Consider the following 21833-nt stretch of genomic DNA (forward strand, 5'->3'; position numbering starts at 1 on the left):
GAGGCCTTGTTTAGAGGCAGCAGAAGCAGAGGACAGAGGTGGGGGTTTCCATGACTTGCTCCATAAATCAGGAAGCTTCTCAGGAGAGAGTGTGCTAGGGTCAGGAGGGGAATGGGGAGATTGGCAAGGTAGCAAATTTGCACACACTTCTACTTAAGTAAAGACAGGTCTTCTCTTTCTCAAAAATGATGCAGTAACTAATTTCTAAGAGACTTTCCATTTAAATCCATTTGAGAAGAGAGCTAATATTTTCATAGCCCCTTAAAGACTGCAAGGCACTTTATAGACATCATTATCTCCTTTGGAACTCCAAACAACTCTATGGGATGAGTGCTATTACTATACCCACTTTACAGAGAGCCTCACTGAGGCTTAGTGAGGAGATGTTAAATTAACTTTATAGCTGGAAAAGACCTATCTCTAGATTGCTACCTACAAGACAGTTGTTCTCTAGACTTAGATTTGACAGAGATCCTCTGATCCAACCCCCTCATTTTACAGATGAGGAAACTGAGGCCCAGGGAAGTTGAGATCATAGATTTAGAGCTAAAAGAGATCTTAGAAGCCACTTAGTGCTAATAAGGAAAATCAAGTCCACAAAGAAGTGTAACTTGCCCAAGATCACACAAGTAGCAAGAATTAAGGGCCAGGTTTGATCCTCCACTGTCTGTCTCTACTTCTGGTGCTGTTTTCCCACTGCTGTATGTGTAAGGGAGGATCCAGAGCCATCCCTCCTGATTCTAAGCCCAGAATTCTATCTACCCCATCAGACTGCCTGTTCTGAGTTATCAATTTGTGTCATTTTTTAAATTAGGTTGTAATCTTCATGAGGACAGGGATCTTGTCTTAGAATATTTTAAATTTCTGAGGGCAAAGCTCATTCATGACCTCAAATTTCCACATCCAGTCTGGCTACCTGGGAGATGCTCCAAAGTTATTTACTCAACCGAATTGCTGAGACATTGTCTATTCAATTATACTTGAGAATGAGCATTGGCTATTTAAGGGAGGAGGGCAATGATGGAAAGGGAGAGAGAAGGAAACTTTGCTCCTTACTTTGTCCTATGTCCCCACTACTCTCACTGGAAAATCAATCTGAAATTCCTGCAGATGACCTGGTTTTCTGATCACTTAGGGACAGACTAGATTTATAGTTAAAAGACCTGGATTCAAATCTCAATTATGCTTACTACTTGGGTGACCTTGGATGACTCATTTCCCTTCCCATTCTTCTCATTTGCCTAATGAGAGGATTGACCTAGGTGATTTCTCAGGTCCTTCCCAGACTTACACCTAAAATCCAATCAGTTGTGTTGGAAGTTCTAAAGCCTTGATGATAGAAGTCCCCACGAGTCTGTAATTCACCCCTTTTTCATCTCCACCATTTTTAGAATTTCTTGCTTCCTCCATTTTATGGACCATTTCTGGAGATATGCCTGCACCTTGACCCCTTCCAGGGACCACATTTACTTTAGACCCTTGCTAATGACATGTCCAGAGATGCCTGGTTGGTTCCTTGGTCAAAGTGGATTGAATCAGGAGCAGGAGAGGCAGTTGGATGGTACAATGGATAGAGCACTGGGCTTGGAATCAGGAGGGCTCCTCTTCCTGGGTTCAGATCTGGACTCAGACACTTACTAGCTGTGTGACCCTGGACAAGTCATTCACCCTGTTTGCCTCTATTTCCTCATCTGTAAAATGAGCTGGAGAAGGAAATGACAAACTACTCAAGTATCTCTGCCAAGAAAACCCCAAAATGGGGTCAGGACGTAACTGAAAAATGACTGAACAACTGACTAGATTAGAGAGAGAGGAGAGATGAAAGCATAAGGAACAGGAAAGGCTGAAGAAAAGCCTGAGATTTTATATTAGAAGTCAGATTTCCTCATCACTGAACTCAATCCCATATAAATCCAAAATGCAGTATAAAGTCTGTACCACTTATAGGAGACTCAGGTACCATCTCTAGGTCACACCTTCTATAGTTTCAATACCCTCTCCTACAGGGGACCTTCCCTTATCCACCGAGTTAATCTTTTCTTCCTTCTATTGTTTTCAGTCATGTCTTACTCTTTGTGACCCCATTTGGAGTTTTCTTGACAAAAACAGTGGAGTGATTTGCCATTTCCTTCTCCAGCTCATTTTACAGATGAGGAAACTGAGGCAAATAGAGTGAAGTGACTTGCCCAGGGTCCCATAGCTAGTGTCTGAGCTCACATTTGAATCCAGGAAGATGAGTCTTCCTGAGTCCAGGTGGTATATCCAGTATGCCATGTAACTTCCCTTCCTCCTAAAGTTACTTTGTATCATTTTATATACACATTGTAGCTACTTACATCCTGTACGTATGTTGTATCCTGACAGTAGAAAACAAGCTCTTACAGGGAAGAAACTTTCATTTTTTGCCGTTCTATCTCCAAGAACTTTCACAGAGTTCTAAACTCAGGCTCTTTAATAAAGATGTGTTGAATAGCAGGCATTAAGATAGTTTAAGGGTACACAGGATGATGAGAAGCCCTCTTTTCCCCTGGAAAGCAGTCCTTCTGGGCTGGATAATCAAGTCTTTGGATTCATACCAGTAATTAAAAGGAAGCATTACAACAAATTCCATGTGGGGAATATGGAAAAGATCAGTATTTCCAAGCCTGCATATTAGGAATAATTATGGGAATTGGTCTCTTTCCTCCCTCTTTCCTTTCTAACACAGACAGTTTGAATGGAGGCCAAAGGGAGCAATGCAGAGAAGGGCAAAGGAAGTAGCAAAGCTGAAATCTTGAAGGCATCAGAGGAAATTCTTTGCTGGTTGGCTTGTGGTCGAAAATGTGAATTTCATCGATTGTTCCCTTCCCAACAGGGCGGCCGATTTGGTCAAAGGCCTGCGCAGCGGCCTCTAATTTTAACGATGAATAACAGCCCAGGCGGCCGACTTTGGAAGGGAAGGAAAGGGAGACCACTAAAGTGGGGAATGAAAAAAATTGCATTCTCCAGTACTTCAACTTTGGACTGAGATTATAAATCAGAGACAGTTGAGAAGGATTTGGTCTTAAATCTAGGTTGTGCAGCAGCTCAGTAATAGCTACAAACCCTGGAGCTGGGATCAGATGTACCCTAGCTTTGGAAAGCGGCATCAAGGGAACCCGGTGGAGCACAGGAAATCTGTGTTTCTCTTTCTACCACTTCTCTATCAGAGTGTAAGGTAGAGAGGCATGAGCAAGTAAGTCAATTAACCTCTGAGCCTCATTGGTTTCATCTGTAAAATGGGGACAATATTATTATACCCATGGTCCTTCCTTCAAGACCCAAATGAGACCAGGTTTGAAAAACATTTTGTAAATTTCAATGAAAGTTAGTTATTAGAAATCAGATGCAAGTTTTAAAATGTTGTAACAGAGTGTTTTATTGTGTTGTATAGGTACTGTATATGTCACATTCATTCAATAAATATTGGTTAAATGCTTAATAATAGCTAGCATTTATACAACACATTAAAGTTTGTAAAGTACTTTATCCTCCCAACAGCCCTGGAAGGTCATTTTATAATTATCCTCATTTTACAGACAAGGAAGAGAAGGCAGATAGAGGTCAAGTGACTTGCCCAAGGTCACATAGTTAACAAATGTCTCAGATCAGATTTGAACACAGGACTTCCTGACCCCAGGTCCAAACTGCACCATCTGGCTTGCAGAGGTAGTTAGGTGGTACAATGAACAAAGTGTTAGATCTGGAGTCAGGAAACTCTTGTTGAGTTGGTGGTGGTGGTGGGTGACTTGTTTCCATTGTGTCCAACTCTTTATGATTGCATTTGGGGTTTCTTGGCAGAGATTCTGGAGCAGTTTGCCATTTCTTTCTTTGGTTCATTCTCTGGTTCTGAGGCAAACAGGGTTAAGTGACTTGCCCAGGATCACCCCTCTGGTAAGTGTCTGAGACCAGATTTGAACTCAGAAAGATGAGTCTTCCTGATTACAGGACTGGCACTCTATGTGCTATGCCACTTAGCTGAGGCCAAATCTGGCCTCAGGCACTTACCAGCTGGTAAACCTGGGCAAATGCTTTAATCTCTATCTGCCTCAGTTTCTTCATCTGTAAAATGGGGATAATAATAGCACCTACCTTTCAGGTTGTTTTGTGGAGAAAATGAGATAGCATTTGTAAAGTGCTTTGCAAATTTGAGAATGCCAGCTTTTCTTACTATAATTGTGGCATTATGCTAAACGCTCAGATGACTGAGTGGGGCCCCAACAGGGGAAATGACTTTCTCACTGTCACATAGCAAGTTGGCAAAGCTGGGAACTAACTGGTGCTTCATAAATGCTTATTGACTGTTGGAGAAGAATCTGGATTTCTTGGTTTTGAATGTTTTTTCTACTATACTTCTATTTGATTTTATAAAGTAATAATGGCAGCTAGGTGGCACCAGAGTGAATAAAGTGCTGAGCTTGAAGTCAGGAAGGCTCATCTCTCCTCTCCGCTCCCCTCCCCTCCTTTCACTTCCCCTCTTCTCCTTTCCTCTCCTCTCCCCTCCTCTCCTCCATCGCATATTATATATGTATATAATGTTACATAACATCTAATATGCTATATTATAAAGCATTGTATAAATGTTATGTTATGTTATAGATCATATTTTATTGTGTTATATGTATTATATTCCATTACATATAATATAACATATATTTAATATACTGTATCATAAAACATTATATAAACATGTTATATAGTATTATGTACCATATTGTATTATGTTATATGTATGTGTTATAATATATATACTGCCCTTGTATATTGTATATTATATAATGTATTATACATGTATACCACATGTATATTATGTGATACATGTTATATAGAATATATTATCTTATAAAATATTATATAAATGTATGTGTATATGTATATATATGTGTATATATACATATATACATTAACATGATGGAAAAGGTACTTCTTGTTTACTATGTGCTAAATAAGCATGGTTTACAAAGAGAGGCAACACAGGGACCCCAAATCAGAAGCTCCTAATAGGAGAGATGACATGTAAAACAGTGCATAGAAAGCAGATATGTCTAGGGTACCCTGGTAATCTCAGAGAGGAAGACCCAAGCTGCTGCTGCTGGGGACCAGCAGAAGCTTCCAAAATAAAGTGGACTTGTGCTAAGACTTGAATGAAGCGCCCCCCCATGCAAAAAGAAAAACCAAGCCACTCTTGCATTTTGATCCATTTTGAAAACAGGTTGTAAAACCACAATCCAGGTCATTAAGGAGGTAGTGTGTTTTAGTGGAAAGAGAGTTGACCTGGGTTCAAATCCTGCCTGCTGCCTGTGTGACCCTGGACAAGTCACTTAGTTTCTGAGTGCCCCAGGCTTCCCTCTAAGACTGCAAGTAGCTGAAAAGGTAAATCCATAGAGAGCTCCAGGCACTAATGAAATCCCAGGTCTAGTCCTTTCCTTAGGTTTAATTGAAGAGCCAAGTAACCTCAGCTATTCTTTTAAAAGATACTGATACCTTCTCCATTTCTTAATCCCATCATTTCCCAATATGCTTTCCCCATTCCCAGTGAATTTTGCCTTGTAACAAAGAAAAGGGATCAAGTAAAATGAATATGATTGCATCTGACCCTGTGTATGACATTCTGGTCCTCCAGCCCTCAATCTCTCCACCAAGAGAAGGAAATTCACTTTCATCTCCTTTTCTCCTTAATTACGATTGAGAGTTACTTTTAAGTGGGATTCGGCTGCCTCTGAGTGTCATTTCTCTCTCTTTCATTTCAGTCTTGGTATATCTTGTCCTGCTGGTTCTGTCTGGCATCCACTCATACAAATCTGCCCTTGTTCTTCTGAATTTCTCATAGGATGATGGCTAGTATTTATATAGCACTTAAGGTTTGAGAAGCATTTTACAAATATGATCTCACTTTATCCTCACAACAACCTTGGGAAGTAGGTGCTACTCTTATCCTCATCTTGCAGGTGAGAAAACTGAGACTGAGGAAGATTAAGTGACTTATAAGCTACACCTGTGGAGAGATAACTGACGAACTCTGAGTGCAAATTGAAATATATTTTTTCTTGTTGTCTTTTTTTCCTTGCTTTTTTGCAATATGGTTGATATTGAAATAAGTTTTGCATAATTTTACATATATAATTGGTAACAGATTGCTTGCCTTTTCAGCGGATGTGGTGGTGAGTGGGAGGGAACATTGCATTTGCAAATTAAGGTAAACTGAGAGACAAGGTTCTGAGGCTAACAATTACCTATAAACTGGGTCAACAGCCTCTCGCCATGACCATGAGTGAAGGCTGACAGGGTCTTTTCAACCTAGGTGTCTGATTGGCCTGACAGTGTATCATTTGGACTTGGGCCATACTGCTAATAAGTGACTAAGGCAGGATTTGATCTCAGGTCTCTCTAACTCTTAAGTCCAGCTCTCTACGCACTGTACCACAAAGCTCTCAATACATTGTTTCTTATAGGGCATCAATTGCATTCATAGACAGCTTCTTTGGTCATTCCCAAATGGATGGATGCTCATTTAATTCCAATTTTTTTACCACTACAAAAAGTGCTGGAATTCTCTCTGGATGAAAACAAGCCTGACAATCACATACTAGTTTCCTTAAAGTTCTAGCTTCCTGGCATTTCTCGCTCTTCACAAATCTGGTCTCTGGGTTACAAGACTTCTTGTCTTGATCCAGTTCGGGTGCTGGAGTGATAAAGGCCTTGGCCTTCCCACCAGGGATGAAAATCACATCATGTTTTTGAAAAATGTTTTCAGACAGAGGGTTCAAAGCATCGTGACGACTAAGCATATTATCTGTCATCTTGGCCTCGTTTGCTTTCAAAGGACATGCTGCTGTGTTGCCTTTTTCCTTATGACTATTAGTCTAATTTTCATATTGTTTTTTCCCTCTGTAATAATAAACAGAAGTATGTGAGCTGTCTTGCCTGAATGGGTTGTACGGTGTCCATGGTTACCAGCAGAGGAAGCAGCCTGGCTAGACATATGGGGAGGGTTGTCTCTGGTACGCCTCCCTGAGACAGTGCATACTAACTTAGTCTGGGGTCCCATGGCATGCTCTGATGAATGGGAGGAGCAGAGCTTTCAGGACATGCCTGGGGATCCTTCCATATCCTTCTGCCTCTGTCGATCCTGAAACATCCCAGGGTCAAAAGGGAAGGGAAAAAACTGCTTTTTGGAATCACCGACTAAAACAAAGGGTCATCTGTGGACTCATATCCCTATGCAATAGTGTGTAAATACTTAGGGCAGAGAATGAAGCTGGCATCTGGGGATGAGGTCAGTGTTGGAGGTAGGAAGGTGAATGACTTCCTGCATCAGTTTGCAGAGGCTTCAAGACCCCATCCAAGTCCATCTTAGTGTCATGTCACTTGACTTCTCTCTTTAATGTCGTCTTTCTCTCACCTCTTTTTCCCCATCCCTATCGAAACCTAAGGATAAGTATAGCCAACCAGTATAAATAAGAGTGAGGAAACCATTCCAATCATCCCCCATTGCCACATCATGTCCTGGCTAAGGATTCTGTGTGTTTGGTAAGCCAGGCATGTTTCTTCTAGAGCCAGAGCCCAGGGTGGGACTTGAAAGGAGAGGATGTTGTACCAAGGTGGTTGGAGCATCAGAGTCTAGCAAGCAAGCAAAGGCTTTGGTCTGGACTGAGAGAAGGGCTGGAATTTTACTTCACTTTGCTAATTGTGAGCTGATCCAGCCATTTTAGAGAGCAATCAGGAATAGTGCCCAAAGGGTTACTAAACTACCCGTACCTTTGGGCCAGCAATACCACTACTTGGTCTATTTCCAAAGACTATTATGGAAAAAGGAAAAGAACCTCTATGCTCTAAAGTGCTTATAGCAGTTCTCTTTGTGGAGGTAAAGAACTGGAAACTGCAGGGATGCTCATCAGTCAGGGAATGGGTGAACACATTGTGGTAAATGATTGTGATGGACTAGTGCTCAGAGAAATGATGGCTCGTTGATCTTAGAAAAGACATGGAAGGAGCAAAACCTAAACAACATATAGTAACAGCAACATTGTTTTAAGAATGACTTGGAGCAAATGAATGGTTCTATTACAAATGCCCAAATGAACTGTAAATCACATGTGAAGGAAGACGCTATCTGCATCCAGAGAAAGAAGTGATAAATAGACTCATGATGCATATAACATATGAATATACATATATGTATACATACATACCTATTTGATTCTAATGGTAGCTATCTCTAGGGTGGGGAAAGGGAAGAAAAAAAGAAAAAATTGAATGATAATTTTATTATATATTTAAAAGGAATATCAAGTTGTACATAATAGATGTGCAGTTTCATGTGCAATCTTTTTTTATTATTCTATGTTAGGGAAATTTTTTTTTTAATTCCACAAATTAAAAATAGAACAAACTTAAAAAAAAGAAAAGGAAGAGGAGCTAGAGAGGGAGCAGAAGGCTGGACTTGAGCTGGATACTGACACAGCTGGAGAATCTAAGCTGTCGTGGCCCACCGAGCCTTGTACCTCATGCCTTCCTTCAAACAACAATGCTCAGAAATGACATCTACAAGCATGAGTTTCTGCCTGAAACTTAAGCATGGGCCACAGCCCTATTTCTCAATGACACACCCTTCCCCTCCCAGCCCAACCACCTTCCTCTGTTGTCACCTAGAGCACAGACCTGGGGAAACCAAGTTCTGGGGATTTGGAAATTGTCATAGGGCTTGGTTTCATGATTCCATACACAAATGGAGAATTTATTCAGTTCAGTTCAGTTCAACTATTTATTAAATCCAGTGTAGATATTGGAGGGAGAAGGAGGAGCATGCATAGATAAATAGGATTTAGTCCCTTCTCTCAAAAAATTAATCATTGAGTTGGGGGAAAAACTTGCCCATGTAATATGATGGGAAAAGCTGATTCTAGGCTCAGAGGAGTTGGTTTAACTTCATCTTTCATACTTATTACCTGTGGGACTTTGGGCTGGTCATTTCAACTCTCTGGGCCTCAGTTTTTCCATCTGTAAAAATGAAGGAGTGGTACCAGATGGCCTCTGACATCCCTTCTTGTTGTACATCTATGATCCTATGATGTCTAAAGGCTCTTCCAGGTCTAAATCTTATGTGCAATAGAGTAGGAAAGATCCAGGGATGTGGAGTCAAGGGCCTGAATTTGAATTCTGTCTGACATTAACTAACTGTGTGACTTTGGGCAAGTCACTTAATCCCAGTTTCTTCACCTATAAAATGAGAGTATTAGACTAGATATGTTTTTTAACCTGAGGTCCATGGACTCATGTTGAAATGTTTTAATAGCAATATTTTATTCTAATTGACTTCCTTTGTAATATTATATATTTTATTTTGCATACTTGAAATCCTTATTCTGAGAAAGGAGCCACAGGCTGTGAAAGCGGTCCATAAAAAACCTCTGAACCAAATGGCTTCTGAGGTCCCTTTGAGTCTTAAACCTATAGTCTTTGAACTAACTTGGGCCTCAGGTTCCCTATCTGTAAAATAGGGAGGTTGTATTTGATCCTTGGCAGCTCTAAATCTTTCATCCCATGATTCTAAATATATAACTATGATGAAAGAGAGCATGGCGTAGTGGATAGCATATTGGACCCAGAGCCAGGAAAACCTGGGTTCCAATCCTGTCTCCAGCTGTATGTTCTGTCTCATTTTAATCAAGTCCAACTCTCCGTGACCTCATGTCGAGTTTTCTTGGCAAAGATACTGGAATGATTTCCCATTTCCTTTTCCAGCTCATTTTACAGATGAGGAAACTGAGGTAACTGAAGAGAAGTGACCTGCCCAGGGTTATTCAGCTAATAAGTATCTAAGGTCAGATTTGAACTCAGGAAAATGAGTCTTCCAGACTTCAGGTCAGACCTACTGTGCACTATGGTGCCACCTAGTGGCTTATATATGACCACTGGGTTTATCACCTCACATTTCTAGGTCTCTGTTTTCTTACTTGAAAATGGGGATAGTAATGCCAGGAAACCCTGCATCATGGAGTTGTTGTAAGGCTCAAATGAGAGAATGGATGTAAAGGGCTTTTCAAATCGATCAATGAACATTTAAGTGCTTACTTTGTGCCAGGCACTGTGCTGAGTGCTATGCACATAGGAGTTCATTGTCGTTGGTGGTGTTAAAGTAGGAGTCAACATATGGGAGATTCTCTAAGAGGGGGGCAAAAGGCTACAGACATATAGAGTTTAGGGGAAAGAGAAAGAGAAACAGAAAGAGAAAAAGAGAAAAAGAGAGAGACAGACAGACAGAGAGACAGAGACAGAGAGAGACAGAGAGACAGTGAGAAAAGAGAGACAGATAGAGAGACAGAGAGAGAGGCAGAGAGAGATAGAGACAGAGAGACAGAGAGAGAAAGGAGAGAGAGAGAAACTAGAGAGGAGAGAGAATGAGAGAGGAGAGAGAGACAGAGACTGAGTTCAACATCAGATATCATTGAACTGGGAAGGACCTCAGATGTCATCTTGTCCAAACCTTTCATTTTACATATGAGGAAACTGAGGCTCCTGAAGGGTAAGTGATTTGCCCCAGGTCCCACAAGTGATTGTCCCAATCCCTCCCTACCTCCACCCCTGATCCCCTCCTATGGAATCTTTCTGCAAGCTTCCCTTCATGAAATGCCAGTGGGGAGGCATTTATAACAAGGAAAAGAATTATGCAAAGACACAGGGACTGGAAAAAAGGCCAAATTCGCTAAGCCAGGGGAACCTCCATAATGTAAATGCAGTTGTTCCTTCTACATTATGACTTTCTCCATTGTGCTTTTGATTTGCAGTCAGCTTAAGAAATTAAATGGGAGTTTTGGGGTACTTTTACGAAAGCCACAGAGACACATGAAGTCCATCAGATGACACAGAAAAAGTGTAGAAACTCAAATGCACAAAATATATGCATAGTATTGTATAATGCCAACATATTTTACCTTTTAATACCATAATAATTCAGACTTCTTCTCTAGGAGGGCCAAAAATTTTATGTGAATTTTTCAGATTGCTGGGCCTCTGGCCTCCACATTGTGGAAAGGATAACGGTAGTATTTTTTTTTTTTTTTAGTGAAGACCTTCTGGTTTTTCAAAGCACTTTACAAGTGTTATCTCATTTGATCTTCAAAACAACCCTGGGAGGTGGGTATTATTACTATCCTTATTTTACAGATAGGGATATTGAGGCAGACAAGAATTTGCCTATAGACAGGAATTGAATTTGGATATTCCTGACTCCAAATCCAACTCTATCAGTGTGCTATCTTGCCTATAATTCAAAAGAAAACAGTTGGATCCAAGGCTAGAAAGAAATGTTGGTGCCAGATTGGTTTTGAATGCTGTTACATAACTTACTTTTTTGAAAAATTAAGCTAAATAACGAATTTTGAGAGATGCTGTGAAATAATGGATAGATATACCACCTTGGACCTTGGTTCCATTTTGACCTTTGACATATACTGGCTGGGTGGCCCAGGACTATTCCTTGCAGAGCAAGTTCTGACCTGCTTCGGGAGAAGGAATTTCCTAATCTGGGAGTTCTCACACCAATAAATTTCATGGCATGTACAAAAAAAATATTGAGAATTTTTGCAGAATTCTCTGACACACCTTGAGATAATTAGAGCCATTCTGGGGTGTCCCCAAACCCTCCCTGTGCATTCTCACTGTCACCGCCCTGGCCCAGGATTTCATCAGTACTTGCAACATTCTTTTAACCCGTTTATTCTTTCTCCGATTCTTCTTGCATGCACTGCCAAAAGAACCTTCTCAAACAACCACATTTATCACGCTCTTCCTATAGCTTACAATGGTCTCCTATTGTCTGCCATGCCAAGTTCAAATGCCTCACCAACCTCACTTCCCACTGTTTGGCAACACCCATTCTTCAGTCTTGTTACTCAACACTCCCTTTCCCCACAGTCTATGGTCCAGCCCACTTGGACTTTGGGCAATTTTTCATGAGTGACTCTCCATCTGGACCTTTGTATTGGCTGGTCTCAGCCTATAATATTCTGCCTCCTGGCTTTTGTCTTTCAGAATCCCTACATGGTTAAAATGGTCTCTTCCCTCAAGGTTCTTCAGTCGAGAGGAAAGAAAAGGCAAGTATACATGTACTACAGGAGACAGAGCTCTGGCTCTGAAGTCAAAGACTCTAGCTTCAGGGAAGCTAGGTGGTACAATGAATAGCATACCAGCCCTGAAGTCAGGAGGATCTGAGTTCAAATCCAGATTCAGCCACTTACTAGCTGTGTGACCCTGGGTAAATCATTTAACCCTGATTGCCTCAAAAAACCAAAAAGGTTTAGTTCTTACCTCTAATACTATGTGACCCCATGTAAGCCTCAGTTTACATATCTGAAAATGAAAATAATATTAGCACCTACTTTACAGGGCTGTTGTGAGGATCGAATGACACAATATATGTAGAATGTTTTGCAAATCTTAAGTACCTTTATAATGCTAGTTATTGTTGGTTTCTGTAAATAGGTTGGCCTCCATAAGACTTTCACCTAAATTTGATAGTCTGATGGATGATTTGGTTGGAGCTCTAGATGGATAGACAGATGGATAGATAGGCAGACAGATGGACATACATGCATCCAGACAGACAGACAGACAGATAGAATGATTGACATATAGATGGATGGATGAGTGGATAGACATAGATTAGTAGATAGTGATCGACAGATGGATGGGTAGATATAGACATAGAGATAGACATAGATGGTGATTGACAAATAGATGGATAGATGGACAGACAGATAGATAAATGATATTTAGGATAGATAGATGGACATAGATAAATGGTGATTGACAAATAGGTCGATGAATGGATAGACATAGATAAATTGTTTTGTTCATCCTTCATTTTTGAAGACCATGACATCAGAGAAATGATGACATGACTTGCACTTGACTTTGTTTTGAGTGACGGAGGGTTGTGCAAGATCACCAACCTCTCTTTCTCCTCCTGAACCATCTGGATTCAGTGACCAGATATCATTAGGATGACTGGAGATGGCTCAGGATGCAATGGGAGACCTTGGCCTTTTTAGATTGGACTTTTCAGGTACTCACTTAGAGAGAGGTAACACCCATTGAATGCATAGGCTGATTTAAGGAGTAGTCAGGGAATGGCCCTTTTAATGAACAAAAGAAAAAAATAACTAATCAAGCTGGGAGGGAAACAAAAACTGTTACTATTGATAATCACTCTGAGCCAGCCACTAAGTGGAGCTTGGGCAGGGACCCACTGTTGTCCAGTCTATGGGCTTCAGAGTGCACTGGGTTTAAGGTATGGGGAATGAGAAGGAAGGAAGGAAGGAGGGAGGGAGGGAGGGAGGGAGGGAAGGAGGAAGAGAGGGAGGGAGAAAGGAAAGGATATCTCGTTAGTAAACCCCAAAAGAAGGGGAGGGGAAGACAGAAGGGAGAGTATGAGCTGGGTTACCCAGCTGGTCGGGTGCCCACTCAGGCAGCTCGATCTACTCACAGGTTGTGTTTGTCCTTCATTTTCGAAGAAAACCATGACATCAGAGAAAGATAGATAAATGATAGATAGATAAATGATAAATGGATAGGATAGATAGATAGATACATAGATTTATTGAGCACTTACTATGTTTCAGGCACCATGCTAAGGGCTGAGATTATAAGTATAAGCCAGCAAGTATAAGTACAAGCAGCAGTTGCTGCACTTGTTGGGGAGATAAGCCACAAAAAATAATTTCAAAAAGTAGAAAGTGTAGGAGGGCCGGTAGCCACCAGAAGGGTCTGGCTGGAGATGTCCAGAAAGTATGTGTGGAGGCCTGGAAATGAGCCAGAGAAGACTGCTGCTGGCCTCTGATAGCCCAGGGTGGTTCCAGCCCACCCTCCGGTGGGCAGAGAGCAGAGATGAGTGATGGTTATTTGACAGGAAGCAAATACCCTCCACCAGTGAAGATCAGTACCTGCTCTGTGACTTACAGTCTTGGGATCCAATGAGCTAACACATGTAGAATGCTTTGCAAACCTCAAAGCTCTGTATAAATGCTAGCTAGTATTAGCGATTAGAGAATTTCCTGGGGCATTGAGGAGTTAAGTGACTTGTCCAGGGTCACACAGCTCATAGGTGTTGTAGAAGAGATGTGAACCCAGGTCTTCTGACTCTCAGGCTGGCTCATACCACGTTGTTTTTTGCTTTGTATATGGTAGTCATTTAATAAATATCTGTTCACTTATCGAATTGAATGTCCCCACCTAGACTGAGCCAGATTTGAGGAAGCAACTGGACCAATAGTTCCTCTACATGTCCTCTCTCCTACATACTTTTTATAAGATTTTGAGCTCAAGAGCACCTTAGCGATCCTGTCATCTACCCCCTCATTGTACAGAACAGAAAACTTGAGTCAAAAAGGGAAATGCAGGTTTGAATCCCACTTGAGACATAGATACCTGGCTGACATCAGCAATGTCACTTCAGCTCCCTCAACCTCAGTTTCTTCATTTGTAAAATGAGGGAGCTGTATGCGATGGCCATCATGGTGCACATGGATTGTGACTTGCCAGGTTCACATGCCTCTTCAGTCAGAAGCTGCATGAGAGGAGCCAAAAATCCCAGGCTTCGAAGTGGGGAATCTGCCTTTGGGACGTCTTTGGGTCATTTCCTAGCCAGGTGACCCTGTCAAGTTGACTTATCTCTAGACGTTCTTTGGACTAAATGGTACTAGATCTATGAAGTGCCTGTCATTTTCCAGGTAGTGAGTGCTAAGAGGGAGGGCAAAGACAAAATTCAAATGGCTCCTGACCTCAAGGAGCTTACAGTAATGCGGGGAAAGGAGAGACAATGTGTACATAGAAATATACACAGGATATGTACCATGTGAATACAAAGTGGTCTGAGGAGGAACAGTAGTAGCAGCCAAGGGGTTCTTCTTCTTCTTCTCCTTCTTTTCCTCCTCTTTCTCCTTCTCCTCCTCCTCCTTCTCCTCCTCATTCTCCTCCTCATTCTCCTCCTCCTCCTTCTCCTCTTTATCCTTCTATTTTTCTTTCTCCTCCTTCTTCTCCTTCTCCTCTCTCTTTCTCCTTCTCCTCCTTCTCCTCTTTCTTCTTTTCCTCCTCCTTCTCCTCCTCCTCCTCCTCCTTCTCCTCCTCCTCCTCCTCATTCTCCTCCTCCTCCTCCTTCTCCTCTTTATCCTTCTATTTTTCTTTCTCCTCCTTCTTCTCCTTCTCCTCTCTCTCTTTCTCCTTCTCCTTCTCCTCTTTCTTCTTTTCCTCCTCCTTCTCTTCCTCCTCTTCCTCTTTCTTCTTTTCCTCCTTCTCTTTTTCTTTCCTCTTCTCCTCTTCCTCTCCTCTTTCTCCTTCTTCATTTAAGAACTCTTTTACATCTAGAATCTATGAAATCACCACAGAACTAGAATGAAAATGCAGATCTTCTCATTTCTGGTCTCATGTTCTTTCTTTAAAAGCCATTGCTGATACCTTTTGGTTTTGCACCATTTCTGACTCCATTCCAACCCTCCTCACCGATGACTTCTCCCTAATACACAATGTACACAAGACAAGACAAAGCCGTTTGTCACAGTCAGTTACTGCTTTAGTGTGAGTGCCAATGTCTGCCATGTTCCATGGCCACAGATCTTGCAAAGAAAGGAGGGAAGCAGACTTCTTGTGCTCTTTCTACTAAACCATAGAAAACCTTTGACCTCTTCCTGCACCCTGCACCCCCAACATCAGGAAGAAAATCTTCCAAATATCTTGAGTAGACTCCTTTGTCTCATGTTATTGGAAAGAGAGTCAAGACCTTTAGCTTTGAGGCCTATATTCACCCACAATATGACCTTGGACAAATCACTATCCCTTTCTGGGCCTCAGTTTCTCCATGTGTAAATAAGGATCTCTTCCAATTCCACCATTCTAACATTTTCTTAAATATATATTCTTAGTGACATGACCAGTGACGAGGAGTGATGGGCCATGATTTTCTCTTCTGCTTCATCTTTGTAGTTTTGTCCAGTAAAACATAAGTTCCTTGAGATTGGATACTGTCTTTTATTTTATTTTTTTTTGTTGTAGTGCCTGGCACACAAAAGGTACTTCACTAACGTGTTGAATTGAATTGGTTCAGTGGAAATAACACTGACTTTGAAGTCAGAGGACCTGGTTTCACTTCTGATACTCCTTGCAGGACCTTGGAAAAGTCACTTAACTTCAACAAGCCTCATTTTCCTCCTTTGTAAAATGAAGGTCTTGGATTAGATCACCTTTAAGGTCCAACTAAAGAGTAGGATCCCCTGACCTTTTGATCTGCCATCCTGAAGCTTTGTACAATGGACTGTGTTTTAAATCATGTGTGTCTCCCTTCTTCTCTTTCCTCAACACTCTCCCTCTCCTTCCCCCATCTATCAGTTTCTCTACATGTCAATTAATGGAATTGATCTAGGCTGATTGAGAAGAAGGCAGGGAGGGTTTGATGAGCTACTTATTTTTTTTAACCCAATTCAATTAAACAGAACAAGAATTTTTTTTAAGGCACCTACTATGCTAGGTGCTGAAGGAGGTAAAGAAAAAGGGAGAAGGAGGCAGAAGAGGAAGAAAAGTAGGATGAGATTAAAGAGAGGAAGAGAAGGATGATGATGAGTCAGCTAAGGAAGAGAAAAGGGGAAAAAGAGGGGGAAAGGATAAGGAGGAAAGACAGAGGAAAGGAGGAGGAGGGAAAGTTAAGAGGACAAGAAGGAAGAAAAGAAGAGTCATTTAAGATCTGGAGACTGGATCAGAGAGCTCATGGAAAGCAAAGCATGCATGCATGTGTGAATGAATTTACTACATGCTTTTGGACTTTCTATGTGCTAAGCCAAAGTTCTAAACAGAGACTGTGTTTGTTCTCCAGGACCTTCCATTGGAATTGAGGAAGCATATGAAGTGCTGATCTCTGTCAAGACTGTCTCTGCTTTCTATTTGTATACTCAATACTCAGCAGAGTGCTTAAAATTTGTACATAGTAAGCATTTAATGCTCTTTCCCTTTCTTCCTTCCTATATTCATTTGTTCATCTTGATTCAATTCAATTTGACAAACATTTATTCCTCACTCTACTATGTGCCAGCTCCTCCCCTGGCTCAATAAACTGCAGGAAAAGCCTCATACCTCAAGGATGGAATTTTGTTCAGTTGTTTCTGTCATGTCTGACTCCTCATGATCTCCTTTGGGGTTTTCTTGGCAGAGATAATGGATAATGCCATTTCCTTCTCCAGTTCATTTTACGGAAAACAGAGGCTAACAGGGTGAAGTGACTTGCCCAGAGTCACACAGTTAGTAAGTGTCTGAGGTCAGATTTGAATTCAGGTCTTCCTGACTCCAGGCTTGGCACTCTATCCACTGTACTACTCTGCTGTCCCCCAAGTACGGTATTCCGAGGATGGAATACAAATTCTTTTGTTTGGCATCTACCCTGATTTGGCTGCAGTCTGTCCTTCCATGCTTTTTATGAATTGTCTGCCACAACCACAGGCCAGACAGATTGCCCCTCTCCTTCACACGAATTGCTCCATCTTGTATCTGTGTACCTTTGCATGGATGGCTTCCCATGACTGTATGATCTCTTCTCTTCCTCCTCATAGAATCCTGGGCTTCTTTGGAAACTCAGCTCCAGCCCCACCTCCTATATGAAGCCTTTCCTTTCCCCCTCCCCCAGCTGCCAGGGCCACCCTCATCCATGGCCTTGGGTTTATTTGGTTAATACTTATATTGGTGCATGTATATTCATGCACATACTTACGTATTGTGTTATTCCACAATAGAAGGAAAGCTTGAAAGGGCAGAGATTCTTCCATTTTTATCTCCTGTGCTTAGCACAATGCCTGGTGTAGGGTAGGCACTTAATAATATTTATTAATTGATTGATATGCACCAGGCAATGGAATTTCAAAGTCAAATGGAAGTCCCTTCCCCTTTTCCCAGGGGTGGGGTGCATAATTTGTACCAGACACTCAATACAAAATATATTGAAGAATAGATAGTTTTCTCTTTATGTAAATTCGCATTACATAAATTTGACTTTCCATAAAGAATTCTGAAAGGCACAGGAAGATGTAACAGACACGTGTATGAAATGAGTTTGGAAACAAGTCTGTTCCCAGTTTTCAAGGATTTTACAAAGATGAAATTCTTGAAGGAGTATTAAGACTGTAGAATTAGCACAAGAATTGGAGCAAGAAATGGAGGAAGTGATTGAGTTTCATGGAGAACTGTCCAATAAGAAACTGATGGAGATGCTAACTGCAAAGATTGCCAAAGAAGAAAGGGAAGCTTTGGAACCCAACGACCAACCAAAAAGGTTCACAATGAAACACTTGGCAGGAGCATTTCATCATTTGAGTGATTTTTTTCCCTTGTATTGAAAAGATGGATCCAAACTTCAAGGATTTTTTAAAAGTCCAAAGACAAGTTGCTTGCTTTCTTCCGATATATGAGGGAAGAAAAGAGATCCACTGTCCAAATGTCTCTTGGTAGGTTCATAAAAAAAAAAAAAGAAAGGTTGAGCAGCCAGCCACCAGTGATAAAGGCCAAGGTGAGGTAGGGTGTAATGCCCATTTATGTTAACTTTATTGTACTGTACTATGTTTACTTTACCATTTTTGTTTCATAATTCTGTTTATTATCATGGTGTAGTATTTAATATGATTACATTTGACTATGTTTCAAGGCTTGCAGAAAGGTATTTTTTTGTGTATGTCTGTTATAGAGGCTAAGTGAAATGGGTAGATAGGCACAAATTGGCATTAGGTAAAAATCGCTTTCCACAGAGGTCTGTGAAATGATCCACTTCTGTAAAATGAGAACAGTCTATGATGGGGGTGTAATGGAAAGGGCATCAATATCTGGGAAAGGATTCATGCAAAAGGTGGCACCTGAATTGAAGTGGGAGAAACCAGGGATTTTAACAAATATCTATTAAGTTGTAATACACCTTGGGACCTGCAGGAGGAGATAGAGAGAAAGATACTGAAATGGACAGTTGTCATCTAGACCAGGCCGGTCCCATAGCCTATCAAGGATCTATCATCAGGGTATTTATTCACTGTCCATCGAGGGTAGCCCAGGCCTTTGGTGAGTATGCATGAGCAGCAGCGGTGTGAGGGAGCATTTTCACCCACTCAGAGACAGGAGGCAGCAGAGGAAAGGCTTGCTGCTGAGGTGTTCTTTGGAAGCCTCAAGTAGTCTCCACTAAGGCACCCCCTTCCCAGACCTGGTTAAACAGTGCATTGGCAGCGTTTCTAAAAGAAGACTTGAGAATGGATCGAAGCCAGCTGGGATCTCAATCAGGTGGACCCGGATGTTTCTTTGGGTTGTCCCAAATGTCTACATCTCTTATCACTGGGTTGTCAGGAAGTTGATTTTATGTTTCTAGTGGTGTCTTTAAAAGGCTGCTTCTTGGGAGTACAGTCAGTTACCACCTTCCACCCACCTCACCCCCCTGAGAAAGAAAAGATGATCGCAGAAAGGGATGTGGGAGAACACCCTCACCTGTGAATTGAGAAGTTTGTACAAAATGGCTTCTGGGGCTCCCTGAAACTCAGAACTCTGACCCCATGACCACCCAACCCCATGGTCATCTCTCTAAGTTCCTTCTGAGAACAACTGCAGGAAAAGAAAAAAAGGGGGGGGGCACCAGAGTCTGAAGTGTTTGTGTGTGTGCATGCATGTGTGTATATGTGTATTTTTTAAGTTAGGTTTACCCAGAACCTTCCTATCGCTCCCAAACACCCCAACCTCAAGCATGCTTTTGATTTGGTTTTATTGGCTAGTGAAAGACACCACTTACTAGTCAAAGGCCAAGCAGGGACAAAGGAATTTAGGTAAATTGGTTTCAGTTCCCATGTCCACTGTCTTCCCCTCTGGAATCCAGGCTTTAGAAAATAAAGCCTTTTCCACTCCCCACTCCTCCTAAGCCCTTTAAAAGGATTTTTTTTCCCCTCTCCCCCTCTTCTAAATTACTTAAAAAGAGAGTTTCTTTTCTCTCAGGGAAAGGGAACCAATAAAACACCCGAACATAGCTGGAACCTTGAGGTATATGGGGGAAAATCGTCAAAATTGCAGTTAGGTACATAAACAAGGCATCATAGATCATGAGACGTCAGGCTGCACAGGCCCTTAGAGGCCAGAGCTAGAACAAGCCACCTTCTTTTACACCCTCTGCTTGTTATCCTTAAAATATGCAGAAATAAACTTAAAGCCCCAAACCCATTTTAATCACTAACCACTTACCTGGCGAAAGCTTTTTATCCACCTTCCCCCCCCTTACCACCCCCAACTCCTGTAACCCAACCCCACCACCCCACAGGCTGGAGACACTGTTAAAATTTAAGCTTTTAGCCCCTGAAAGTTCTGACAGCTGCTTGTATGGAGGTGACGGACATAAAGCCTGTACGTTCGGTTTTCCATTACTGGGTTGTAATTAACAGTACAGCAGTAAATTAATGATCTGGAATCTGCAAATGGTCTGGAACCAAAGGGCTGCTTAAACTTTTAAGCAGAACTCCTGATGGCATGGTTATACATTTTGCTTTGGGTCGGTGCTGGTTTTCACAGGGTTTCTCTTAAGTCTTTGGAAATTAATTTAAACCTCGATAGTGTTTGAAAATCCCTGTGGAAGAGGTTTTTTGTTTTTTGTTTCTCTCCCTTTTTAAATTTCATGTTTCCTGTCTTCAGTTCTGTCTGTGTTCCCTATCTCTTCTGACTCTAAAACTCTAGAACACCAAAGTTACTTCCCCGTCTGAAATTCTATCATTGGTGTTATAATATTCTCGAAATTGAAGGTCCCTTCCAGCTCTGACATTTTGAATAATCTAAAAATCTGACAGTCTGTATTGTGCTAGTCTAAAATTCTAAAATCTATCATAAGCCTCACATTCTGCGGTCAGTGTTGTGATAGTCTGGAATTCAGAGGTCCCTTCTGGCTTTGACATTCGGAACAGTCTAGAGTTCTAAGATCCCTTCTAGCTTCTACATTCTGTATTCTTTTGTGACATTCTAGAATTTGATGTCTATAATATGCCATATTCTGTGTTGCAACATTCTGGAATTCTAATGTTCCTCCCCATGCTAGCATTCTGTGTTCTAATAATGAAAATATTGTGTTCATTTGAAGGCTCTATTCCAGTTGTAACATTTTCGGATTCCTTCTCCTTTTTTTGAACATGGCTTCCAATGAAATAAAAATGCAATCTCCCCAACCCCCAACTTCTCATTAACCATTTAGGATGAAAATAAAATATATTCATTCACAATGAGACCAACACATGCATCAAGCAAAGATATAAAATATAACACACACAAACACATGCACACACACGCACACACATGTGCACACACACACACACACACACACAGAAGCCTAACCAGGCCTCCTGTGTTCTGCTAATGTTTAAATAACACTAGAGTGTTTGGATACAAGACGTTGGAAGTCAGGAAATTTTAAGTCCACGGCTGACATACTGGGGTCCTAATACTATTGTAACACCAATTGTGCACAATGGTGTGAATTCCAAGCTGAGCATTGGCTGAACTTTGGAGTTTCCGGGGCTTTTGTTGGTCTGTGTCACACTAAAACATTATTTTAAATTGACACTCATATATTTAATTTCCTTTACAGAAACAAAAGTCTCTTTTCCCACCAACTTACTGAAAAACACATTATCTTTCCCAATAGAACATCATCCATTATTTTGAGGTTTTTGGACAGTTAAAAATAATTAACAACATACACACAAAAACCCTTCAAAAATAATTTATTGTTTTCTGGCAGTTTTTTAAAAAAGAAATGACTGATTTATTATTGCAAG

Source organism: Notamacropus eugenii, chromosome 4, assembly GCF_028372415.1.
Source record: "Notamacropus eugenii isolate mMacEug1 chromosome 4, mMacEug1.pri_v2, whole genome shotgun sequence".
In the NCBI taxonomy this organism is placed as follows: domain Eukaryota; kingdom Metazoa; phylum Chordata; class Mammalia; order Diprotodontia; family Macropodidae; genus Notamacropus; species Notamacropus eugenii.